The sequence below is a fragment of the Notolepis coatsorum genome (genome assembly GCF_963971535.1).
Source record: "Notolepis coatsorum genome assembly, chromosome: 1".
NCBI lineage: Eukaryota > Metazoa > Chordata > Actinopteri > Aulopiformes > Paralepididae > Notolepis > Notolepis coatsorum.
The window spans coordinates 248,202,842-248,215,468 of record NC_140165.1 but is presented as its reverse complement, the minus strand read 5'-3'; the positions used below and the strand labels follow the sequence as shown (position 1 = coordinate 248,215,468).

The following is a 12,627-nucleotide window of genomic DNA, read 5'->3' as shown; positions in this document are numbered from 1 at the left end:
TCCTCCATAATGGGTTTCCAGTCAGGTCCGCTTCAGCAGTGCCCCACACAGTAGAGAGGAGAGGTAACAGCCAGCAGCAGAGGTTCTCTTTGGGGTTCTCTGTAGAGTTGTATTTTTCTGGTGCAGGTCTGAGGCCTACCAGGCCTGATGGTGATGGCTAGTAGTTGGTAGCCTGGGGCTGGCCTGGTGGTGGTGGCTGGTAGCTGGTAGCCTGGGGCTGGCCTGGTGGTGGTGGCTGGTAGCAGGTAGCCTGGGGCTGGCCTGGTGGTGGTGGCTGGTAGCTTGTAGCTTGGGGCTGGCTTGGTGGTGGTGGCTGATAGCTGGTAGCCTGGGGCTGGCCTGGTGGTGGTGGTGGCTGGTAGCTGGTAGCCTGGGGCTGGCCTGGTGGTGGTGGCTGGTAGCCTGGGGCTGGCCTGGTGGTGGTGGCTGGTACTGGTAGCTTGGGGCTGGCCTGGTGGTGGTGGCTGGTAGCTGGTAGCCTGGGGCTGGCCTGGTGGTGGTGGCTGGTAGCCTGGGGGCGTGTAGCTGTTCCGCAACAGTAAGTGACTTCCGGGGTAGGCCTGATTGGCCCCGACAGGCACGTGACGCGCAACTTTCTCTGCCGCGCGGCACGCTCCGCGGAGCCGAGTGGCAGAGCTTATGGAATTACGTAACCGTCCAAATACGCCATGACTCTCATTCGGCGCTATAGCTCACCTGGCAGAGAAGCGGTCCTGTGATCCTGCGGTCCGTTGTTGGTGAGTTCGAATCCCATCAAATCTTTTTTTTTTTACGTGATTTTTTTTTTAACGTGTATTCTTTCGCCGGTTAAGGTTAGGCATGGTTATGGTTAAGGTTAGGCATTGTTTCGGAGTTGGTTAAGGTTAGAACGGTTAAGTTTAGGCGCTGTTAAGGAGCTGGTTAAGGTTAGAGTTTGTGTTAGAGAATGGCAATATTCTTTCTATGGTTAAGGTTAGGCATGGTTAAGGTTAAGGTTAAGGTTAGGCATTGTTTCGGAGTTGGTTAAGGTTAGAACGGTTAAGTTTAGGCGCTGTTAAGGAGCTGGTTAAGGTTAGAGTTTGTGTTAGAGAATGGCAATAGACAGCCTATTTCCGCGCGACAGCTCTCAGCAGCCTCGTTGCGCGTCCTGAGTTTGCCGCGTCACGTGCCTGTCGGGGCCAATCAGGCCTACCCGGAAGTCACTTACTGTTGCGGAACCGGTACACGCAGCCTGGGGCTGGCCTGGTGGTGGTGGCTGGTACTGGTAGCCTGGGGCTGGCCTGGTGGTGGTGGCTGGTAGCTGGTAGCCTGGGGCTGGCCTGGTGGTGGTGGCTGGTACTGGTAGCCTGGGGCTGGCCTGGTGGTGGTGGCTGGTACTGGTAGCCTGGGGCTGGCCTGGTGGTGGTGGCTGGTAGCTGGTAGCCTGGGGCTGGCCTGGTGGTGGTGGCTGGTACTGGTAGCCTGGGGCTGGCCTGGTGGTGGTGGCTGGTAGCTGGTAGCCTGGGGCTGGCCTGGTGGTGGTGGCTGGTACTGGTAGCCTGGGGCTGGCCTGGTGGTGGTGGCTGGTACTGGTAGCCTGGGGCTGGCCTGGTGGTGGTGGCTGGTAGCTGGTAGCCTGGGGGCGTGTTGCTTAATAACAGCGCAACAGTGCAAAAATGCTTCCGCTTTCGTCACCGCAGGCCACTACGGTAAAGCGCCTTTCTTTTCAGGCCCGCTTAGACAAATGCTATGGCATTTCCGCGTACATTGCAACGAATCACTTGAAACCTCGGCTGTCTTTAACTATGAGTGAACACAACTGTCTTTAACTATGAGTGAACACAACGCAACATTGTAACGTTAACGTGTAATTTACTATGGATATGGAATATAGTATATTATCGCGACGATTGTAACGTTAACGTGTACTTCGCGAATATAGTATATTATCGCGACGCGTCGTCGGAGGCGACTAAACGCTGTTGTGAACACAACACATTGTAACGTTAACGTGTACTTTACTATGGAATATCAGAAGAAACTACTCAACCTCGGCTGTCTTTAACTAAACAATGTTGTGAACACAACACATTGTAACGTTAACGTGTACTTCGCGACGCGTCGTCAGACTAAACAGTGTTGTGAACACAACACATTGTAACGTTAACGTGTACTTTACTATGGAATATCAGAAGAAACTACTCAACCTCGGCTGTCTTTAACTAAACAGTGTTGTGAACACAACACATTGTAACGTTAACGTGTACTTCGCGACGCGTCGTCAGACTAAACAGTGTTGTGAACACAACACATTGTAACGTTAACGTGTACTTTACTATGGAATATCAGAAGAAACTACTCAACCTCGGCTGTCTTTAACTATGAATGAACACAACACTCTAACTCACCAATGTACAGTTTCTACGCCAAATGTATATACACTCCTTTTTCTGGACACTTTTGTATCACAAACAGTACTGTATTTGCAAATCTGATATGTCATAAATGTATAGATGTAGCAGTACTGTCTATCTGTATGTCATGTATGTCATATATGTTATGATGAATTGAAAATGGGGGACCCTGATGTAAACAAGACGAAAGTCTTTCTCTGGTCTGCATCCCCTTAACAATTGTATGTATTGAGCTGTACTGTACTGTACCCATTCTGCAATCTGTTAATAAACTTTTCAATCAATCAATCAAACCATGTTTAGATAATAAAGTACTCAACCTCTACTTGTCTACTGTCTGACTGAACACAACACTCTAACTAACTTACCATGTTTAGATAATGAAGTACTCAACCTCTACAGTCTTTAACTATGAGTGAACACAACACTCTAACTTACCATCTTTAGATAATGAAGTATGCAACCTCTACTGTATTTAACTATGAAGGAATTACAACCTTTATTTAATGGTTAATAGTTTGATAAAAGGTAATTTACTATATTTGTATGGCATTTACACTTAAAGTAGAAAAACAAAAGTAATCTGTAAAATAATAGTGAATTTCCTGTGAAAAAACATTTATTTTTTACAGTGTACGTTACACACACACAAATGCTACAGTCATTATGACACATTTTACAAAGAAAGTCTTGTATGAACTACTGTTGAACCACAGTAAAAGGTCTAAATCAATCAATCAATCAATCGCGTACCTCGGCGCAGCGGAATAACACTATGAGTGATCGCCTGCTGCGTCCATCACGTGTATGGTGATTAACCAAATTCAAATTGAACCAAAGCCAAAGCGTGTTAATAACCAAATTGAACAAATTGAACCAATAATGTGTGTGTCGAACAAAGGCGGGATCTCATGCGCATGCGCGGGCACCTCGCGAGCACGCCGGTGCACGCACCTGAGCGAGCACGCCGCCGCCGGTGCACGCACCTGGGCGCTGGGCGAAGGAAAATGAAAGGCGCATTACCGTACTGGCGTGCGGTGACGAATGCGGAAGCATTTTTGCACTGTTGCGCTGTTATTAAGCAACACGCAGCCTGGGGCTGGCCTGGTGGTGGTGGCTGGTAGCAGGGCTGCTGCTGAGTATGCCACAGTTTGGAAAATAGAGCAGCTCTCAAGCAGCTAAAGAATAGGCCACTGTTTGCAGGGCAAAGCAGGTATTTCAAACAGTATATAAATCAGCAACATAAAACCTTAGTAAAAAGTAGAAAAATATTTACAGGTACATTGAGTCCATCCTCACCTCCATCACACTATGGTACGCTGCAGCCAAGGACAAAGGCAGGCTGCAGCGTGTCATCCACTCTGCTGAGAAGGTGATCGGCTGCAATCTGCCATCTCTCCAGGACCTGTACGCCTCTCCAGAACTCTGAAGCGTGCAGGTAAGATTGTGGCCGACCCCTACCACCCCGGTCACTACACTAATTAGAATGAGTAACAATGCAGTGGGCAAGTATATATAATCCAGTAGGGTGTGTTAATGTAACAGTGGGGGTGTCAGTGAGGGTCCCGAGCCTTGTTGATGAGGCTCACTGCAGAGGGGAAGAAACTGTTCTTGTGGGGTGAGGTTTTGGCCCTGGTGGACCACAGCCTCCTTCCAGAGGGGAGTGCTATATTTAATTTAGTTTATATCCCATATAATTTTATTCAACCTCTTATTTACTGATTCTGATGTAACTCTAACCAGTTAATTAACAGTCTCTCCATCAATGTAACTCTAACCATATTTGCATATCTTGTATCCCTCCAATGCACAGTCCCCCCCACCCAACCCCCTCCAATGTACAGTTTCTTCCCCCTCAAATGTATATACTCTCTTTTTAGACTATTTTTGTATCACAAACAGTGCTGTATATTTGTAGATCTGGTATGTCATAAATGTCTAGTATATTTGTAGATCTGGTATGTCATAAATGTCTAGATGTAACAGTACTGTCTATCAGGGGTGTAAAAAGTACCCAGAAATTATACTTAAGTGAAAGTATGGGTACCGTCTCAAAATCGTACTCAAGTAAAAGTCAAAGTATCTGGCTAAAAATACACTTGAGTAAAAGTAAAAAAGTTTCTACTTTTAAATATACTTAAGTACTAACAAGTAAAAGTTACAACTTTTTTTAATTCTGGGGCAATGAAATGTTCCGTTTCGTCCTCTTCATTACTTGTACTATCGTTTGTGGCCATCTTCTGTAGCTTGTCCCTCTGACTGTCTATTCTTCTGATAGCAGGTGTTTAATCAAAGATCCCCGCTTTCTAGTCTTGCACAAGGACCGATCAGCATGGGTATGGGCGGGTTCATTTTCCATTGATGGGGATTTGATTGGCTGCAGGATTAATAACGTTATCGTTAGTTCGGCCAGATAAACAAATATAGGAATTAAAATAGTCGGACCTGCGAGATTTGTACTTTGTAAGTCTGCGTTTTAAATGTAAGGAGTAAAAAGTACAAGTATACAAACCTAATAATACTTGAGTAAAGTACAAATCCCCCAAAACAGTACTTAAGTATTGTAATGAAGTACAATTACTCAAGTACTTTACAACCCTGGAACTGTTGGACGAACACTGCAGTCCTAAATTAAATGAGACTGTGGAGAGGTACAGATTTTTTGTGCAGGACCAGGGATTGGGAGAAAAGATTGATAAGTGTTGAGATATATGTTCTCATATGTCAAAGAAAAAAATATCATATGTTATGTTTGTTATGATATTATGTTTATGTTAAAATGAGTACGCGCTCATAGTACATGTTTTGTATTGAAATGTGGTGCACCTCTATTATAAGATTTATGTTTATTTTTTGTACGTGCAATACGTGAAAAACGTGATATTTATGTTGCCTGCGTCATTGTGGCGCAAACGTACACACATAAAGAGGATGTCTTTTGTTGCAGTGGAGGAGAAGTTTGTCTGTATTATGAATTGTACGTTTGTACGTAAACTATTCACATGAAAGAAACTAAACAAACAGGCTTTCTTTGTCTATGAACATGGCGGGTGAAGGAGCAGAAAACCTTACAATAAGTATGTCACAGATTTGAGAGTATTGGCCAGTAGTTGCAATTCTGGTGACATCAGAGACTCACTTATAAGAGATAGGATTGTGTGTGGCACAAATAGCTCTGCAATGAGGGAGCGGTTGCTCTGGGAAGATAATTTGACACTTGACAAATGCCTACACCTATGCAGAGCTACAGAGCTGTCAAGGGAGAACCAAACACTGCAAGGACAGACAGTGGAGGAGGTACAGGCACTGAAATATACAGAAGACAATGGGATCTATAACACATGAGAAACAAGAACAAATGCCCAGCTTTTGGCAAGAAATGGAAAAGAGAATAATTTTGCTGTGAAATGCAGGTCAAGAATAGACGACAACAGGAAATATAAGCCAGTACACGCTGACTCAGAGCAGGAGGACAGTGATACATGAATAGAATAGAATATAATAGAATGTGAGGACATTATGACCATAACTGAGGTAAATGGGGACAAGGAGACTGTAAACCAGGTGAATGAGAGCCACAGGGGAGAGGCCAGCAGCTCTTTGCAGGTACGATGATAGAGAAAATACTGGTTCAATTCCAGATAGACTGTGGAGCGACCTGCAATGTCATCCCCAACATCTCCTAAACCCACACACAGTTGGAACACACAGAGAAAGTGCTAGTGGTGTATAATAAGACCGAGTTGTGTCCGCTTGGAAAATGTAAGGTCAGGGTCAGAAACCCCCGAAACAATAAACTGTACAGACTGGAGTTTCAAGTGGTAGACAAGGAAGACATAATTCCTTTACTAGGCAGGAAGGCCAGTGAAGCCATGAAGCTGATTAAAGTACAGTATGAGAATATTCTGGCCATTGACAGCATAGTAAATAAAAAAGAACTGGGTCCTATGACAAACAAGGACAAATGTAACAAACACATGTTGATGGATAATATTAAAACGGAATTCTGAGATGTTTTGAGGGGGAATATTGCATTGAGTGTGTAGTGTAGTGTAGTGTACCACCGGTGAAACTGCCAAAGTGCAGAGTGCCAGTTGCTATGATGGCATCTCTGAAAGATGAATTAAAGGACCTAGGGAGGAGAGGGATCATCGCACCTGTGGAGCAGAACACAAAACCCAATGGGAAGCAGAGGATCTGTATAGACCCCATTGATGACATCCTCCCTGAAATTTCAAACGCTAAAATATTCACAGTCTGATGTAAAGCACAGCTTCTGGCATGTCAAACTGGAGGAAGAGTCAAGCTACCTCACCACATTCGCCAGCCCGTTTGGCTACACCCATGGGTGAAAGACTATTCTTCCTGGGGTCCAAACACATAACTTACAACATTGGAGTAATAAAAAAAAAACAATAAAAACATAAGACACACTTTAGCTTAAGTACATTCTCAATATCTTCAAAATCTCAACACAAAAAGGCTCCAACCACAAATACAATACTAACTAATTAAATCAATAACTCAACTGTATTTCATTATTAATAACAGCATTTTCCAACATTTTCTTAAAAGTACATTTGTTGCTGATAATCATTATCTTCACAGGTATACAACTCCAGCAGCTCTATACATTACGGTTCTCTTAAGTGCATTTGTTCTTGGTAGAGGTCGAATAAAATGAAGACCCACGGTGTGTCTGGTTACATAGCCATGTCTAGTATTGGTGGGTTGACCACAAAGACTCAGGTTTACCCTATTAAAAAATATTAAACAAAAATGTTACAAGGCTGCATGCCAGCCTCTGATTCACTCTAAGCCAAGACAGAGCGGTATGCATTCCCTCAACACTGCTCCTCAGAGCAGAATTCCCTCAACACTGCTCCTCACAGAGCAGCATTCCCTCAACACTGCTCCTCACAGAGCAGCATTCCCTCAACACTGCTCCTCACAGAGCAGCATTCCCTCTACACTGCTCCTCAGAGCAGCATTCCCTCAACACTGCTCCTAACAGAGCAGCATTCCCTCAACACTGCTCCTCAGAGCAGCATTCCCTCAACACTGCTCCTCACAGAGCAGCATTCCCTCAACACTGCTCCTCACAGAGCAGCATTCCCTCAACACTGCTCCTAACAGAGCAGCATTCCCTCAACACTGCTCCTCAGAGCAGCATTCCCTCTACACTGCTCCTCACAGAGCAGCATTCCCTCAACACTGCTCCTAACAGAGCAGCATTCCCTCAACACTGCTGCTCACACTGCTCCTCACAGAGCAGCATTCCCTCAACACTGCTCCTAACAGAGCAGCATTCCCTCAACACTGCTCCTCACAGAGCAGCATTCACTCAACACTGCTCCTAATAGAGCAGCATTCCCTCAACACTGCTCCTCACAGAGCAGCATTCCCTCAACACTGCTCCTCACAGAGCAGCATTCCCTCAACACTGCTCCTCAGAGCAGCATTCCCTCAACACTGCTCCTCACAGAGCAGCATTCCCTGAACACTGCTCCTCACAGAGCAGCTCCTCACAGAGTAGCCGACAGCGAGACGCTCTGTTCTGAGTGAGCTGGAGTTTCTCCAGATCCCGCTTTGAAGCGCTCAACCAAATTGTTGGGCAGTAGTCCAAGTGGGATAGGACTAAAGCTTGTAATATTAGTTTAACTGTCTTAAGGGCAGCGGACTGAGAGCAGGGGACACCAACAGGCTGGATAAGCTGGTCAGGAAGGCCAGTAGCGTGGTGGAGCTGGACTCCCTAGCGAGGGTGGCGGAGAGGAGGAGCCTTGCTAAGCTCCAGGCCATCAGGGAAAACCCCTCCCACCCACTATACACAGACTTGGCTGACAGGAGGAGCATGTTCAGTGCTAGGCTCACACTACCTAAATGCAGCACTGAACGGCACAGGAAGTCCTTCATTCCAACAGCCATCAGACTATACAATGCATCACTGAGCACAGAGTGACAGTTACCATCTTCCTGGACTCTTACTTTTGAAACAGCACTGTGCAATATTACACCTACTGTAGACCCAGTATATTTTTACTGTATTTATTTACTGTATATTTTATTCCATTTTTATTCTACTCTTATCTTAGGCAATTTGATTTGTTTTGTTATTCTTATTAGTGACCTGTTCTGTCTAAATGTATAATGTTGAGCGATTTGCAGTGTCAAATTTCCTTGGGGATAATAAAAGTATTTCTATTCTATTAAGATAAGATAAGATATTCCTTTATTGATCCCCTTGGGGAAATGCAGGCATCATAGCAGCATGGGGGAGGGGGAGGTGCAGGTAGTAAAAACAAGCAGTGTAAACAATATAACAAGTCAATATAAATTAACTATCTAACTAACTGAAATATACAGTATTCACAGTATCACAGTATCACATAAGGTGCAGTATGCATAAGGTAGTGTTATTGTCCTTTTTAGGTTCCTAGTAGTTGTAGCTGGATGTCTGGCAGCAGTCCCTGCCCACTGTTGTGGAGCCTGATGGCCGCTGGTATGAAGGACTGGCCGAGTCGGTTAGTTGAGTGTCGGGGGGGGTATGAGTCTGTGACTGAACGTGCTTCTCATCTTGACTAGCTCGTCGTAGAGGGGGTGGGAGGGATTCTCCAGGATAGAAGCCACCTTCCTTCTCATCCCCCTCTCTGCCATCACCTCTAGTCTGACCAGCTCGACTCCCACCACGGAGCTAGCCTTCCTCACCAGCTTGTTCAGTTTGTTGGTGTGCCTTGAGTTCAGTCTTCTCACTCAATAGATGAACACACCTTCTGATCATTGCATGAAAGTTGAATGTTAATGGGGTTACTTACAGTATATAAAAATATATATATATATATATATATATATATATATATATATATATATATATATGTTTGTTATTTTTTGTTCAGGATACAATGGTTTCGTTATGTAGGTCCGAATTGATATCCTTGCTGATGTTGAGAATTCAAGTTCTTTGTTTAAGGATAAAATTGAACACTGAGACTAAGTGATATATTGAGAGTAAGGGACTTTACTTCAAAGAAAAAAAGAAAAGATGTAACAATAGTATTGCTGTTCCTAGGTTGAGGTTCCGGGGACCAATATAAGGGTATAACACAGACGTTGAGTAAGGGGGCTAGCGATGCATGAAGTGGATGATGCATGTTCATGACTGTCCGGATATAATAAAGATACATGTAAGTGAAATACAAGTGCTTTAATCGTCCATTCTGTAAGTTAGAGAACGGAACAGAATGAAATAGCTTGTGTGCACATGTCATCTACCAATAACCACATATAAATGTAATCTAACGTTATAGGAGGACAAAAAAAACACATTGCATTCTGGCAACGATGTAACGCAGTAACACAGCGTTACTTGGATTAGTAACTAATGTAATTATTACAATTTTGGAAATTGTAAATCCTGACTTTACTCGTTACTGGGAAAGTAATACAATGACAAATGCATGACTGACCAACACTGGTCAGGAGGCAGGCATTCAGGCATTCATTATTTAGACATAAAACCTTTGTTTTGGTTATAGGCAGAACTGTTTAATAATTTTCTTGTTCTGATTCAGACAATACAGCTTTTAAATGACAGCTTTTCAAGAAAAGAGTTTCTTCATTCTGTTCCCGGTCCCTCACTAGTTCAAAGTCAATGCAACTCAACCACAGCAGAATGGTCTCTCTCTCATGTGTGTGTGAAGAGAAGGGGGAGTGAGAGAGTAGAGGTGTGTGAGAGTCTGAATCCTCCTCAATGGTCATGTGTCTTTATTACAAACTACAAACTAAAGGGGTTCTCTCCTGTATGAGATAACATGTGCCTCTTCAACGCTCCGTTCTGAGCAAATGTTCTGCCACAAACTGAACAAGTAAATGGTTTCTCTCCAGTATGACCTCTCATATGTATCTTCAGATTAAAATGTTCACTGAACCCTTTTCCACAAACTGAACAACTAAATGGTTTCTCTCCTGTATGAGTTCTTGTGTGTCGATTCAGACTTGCTTTATCACTGAACCCTTTTCCACAAAATGAACAACTAAATGGTTTCTCTCCAGTATGATTTCTTGTGTGTCGCTTCATACTTTCTTTATCACTGAACCACTTTCCACAAACTGAACAACTAAATGGTTTCTCTCCAGTATGTGTTCTCATGTGTCTCTGCAGATGTGTCTTCCTACTGAACCCTTTTCCACAATCACTGCAAATAAATGGTTTTCCCCCACTGTGACCTCTCATATGTCGTACAAATTCAACATTTGTAGTAAATTCTTCACCACTAACAGTACATGTCCTGTGAGATTCAAGGTGAAGTTCAAAGCTCTCTGTGGGATCTAAATGTTTTCCACACAAACCACAATCACTAGAATGAGTGTGAATATGCAACATTAAAGACACCTCATCAAGAAAAGATGTTCGACACACGTTACAACAATGTGTGGACAGGATGTGACTGGATGATTTGAGTTCATGGGACAATTCCATAGATCTATTTAAAGTCCTGCTGTTAGATGAACTTTGTATTTTCTGTGTCTTTAAATCTGACTGAGGGTTCAGAATCTCAGCTCCAGAACAGTCATCATCACTGTCATCAGTCTCAGCTCCAGAACAGCCTGAAGAGATGAGCTGAGCATCTCTAGTTGGTTCCGGACCACCAGCTGGATCAAAGTTACAGGCTGGTTCTGATCCTCCACAGTCCTCTCCATTAGGTTCTGTTTTCATCTGTTCAGATGAGGTGCTGGGTAAAGAGTAAGCCTCTCTGTGTTTCTCCCTCTGGGTTTGAAGAGACTGGAAGGGCCCACTTTTCTCTTGACCATCTTCATATTTCACTGTGATCCTGGAACTATCCTCCTCCTCTAGGTTTGGTAATAGTTCCTCCTGTTCCTCTTTAATCTGTAGGGGTTCTGGGTCCTGGGTTTGGTTGAAGTGTGAGTACAGAGTCTTCTTCCCATTGTGTTGAAATTTCACAGAGACAGGACATAATGTGAGCTCTGTGATATCAGTCTGCTCCAGACCTTGAAGGAGACTGGGGCTCCTCTCCTGCTGCTCAGGGTGGACCTCCTCTTCACACACAAGGAGCTGCGTAGGGAGGGAGTCTAGAGGGAGGAGAAGAAAAAATCAAATAACTTATGTTACCTTTGGTTTAATAATAATAATGTTAAATATCGTTGACCACTAGCTCTATTTCCTACTTGATGTTGTCCATCGGTAGAGTCCTTTTCTAAGCACAATCCATTAGGGGTGTGGACATTTCTCGATTCTAAGATGCATCGCGATGCGGAACGTGGACGATTCTGCATCGATGCAGTGACAGAACATAATCGATTATTAAAATTTCTCTTTTACTCTCTTGCTAGCTTTTATGTTCTTTTACAATGTAGCGCTTTGGGATTTGCTCCACAACTATAAAGCAAACTACAAATCAAATATATTATTATTAGGGATGTCCGATATTATCGGCCTACGGATATTATCAGCCGATATCGGCATTCAAATGTGATATCGGAAAATATCGGTATCGGTTTTCAAAAAAATTATATATATTTTTTTACATTTTTTTGGGGGGGGGGGGGGGGGGGGGGGGGGGGGGGAGGGGGACCCTGCATATATCGGTATCGGTTGATATCGGTATCGGAAATTAAGAGTTGGACAATATCGGTATATCGGTATCGGTAAAAAAGCCAATATCGAGCATCCCTAATTATTATTATTGTATTATTAAAGCTAGTGCTCTGGTCATGCATCCACTCAACTAATAGAAAATACAGCATCAGGCTATTCTAAAAGTATTGATACTAATACTGATAGTAATAAAAATAATATTTTACCATTTTTAACAGCTGGGTATCGAGATACATTTCTAGTATCATACAACACTAGTAAAGACATTTATTTTGACATTCTGATTTAAGAACTTTCTGAATACAAGTTAATTTATCTGACTGCTTGTATTAATTGATGAAAAACTTGCCATGTGCAGTAATATAGATTATAAAATTGAGGATGTAATATATTATTGAGCTGCATCTAATCGAATCGTGGACAGCTGAATCGTAATCTAATCCAATCGTGAGGCCAGTGAAGATTCACAGCTCTACAATCCATGCTGATCTTAATACTGGATACGTGCAGCGCTGGCTAGTTACCACCAAAGCTAATGTAAACTAGTCAATGCAGCCATGCTGTACAAGCCCTGGAATAAACACTGATGCCTACTTTGGGTGCACTGTGGAGTAGGTTTCAGCATTTATTTCAGGGCTTGTA

General features: G+C 43.4%; 1 long non-coding RNA gene across 1 annotated transcript in view; it reads right to left on the bottom strand.

The window, feature by feature from the left end:
- Positions 1-9,888: 9,888 nt before the first annotated feature.
- Positions 9,889-12,627, bottom strand: part of LOC311246224 — a 39,305-nt gene continuing 36,566 nt past the window's right edge. The window contains exon 2 of the long non-coding RNA XR_014620788.1: positions 9,889-11,459. This is a non-coding gene — a long non-coding RNA (uncharacterized lncRNA). The remainder of the gene's footprint in view (positions 11,460-12,627) is intronic.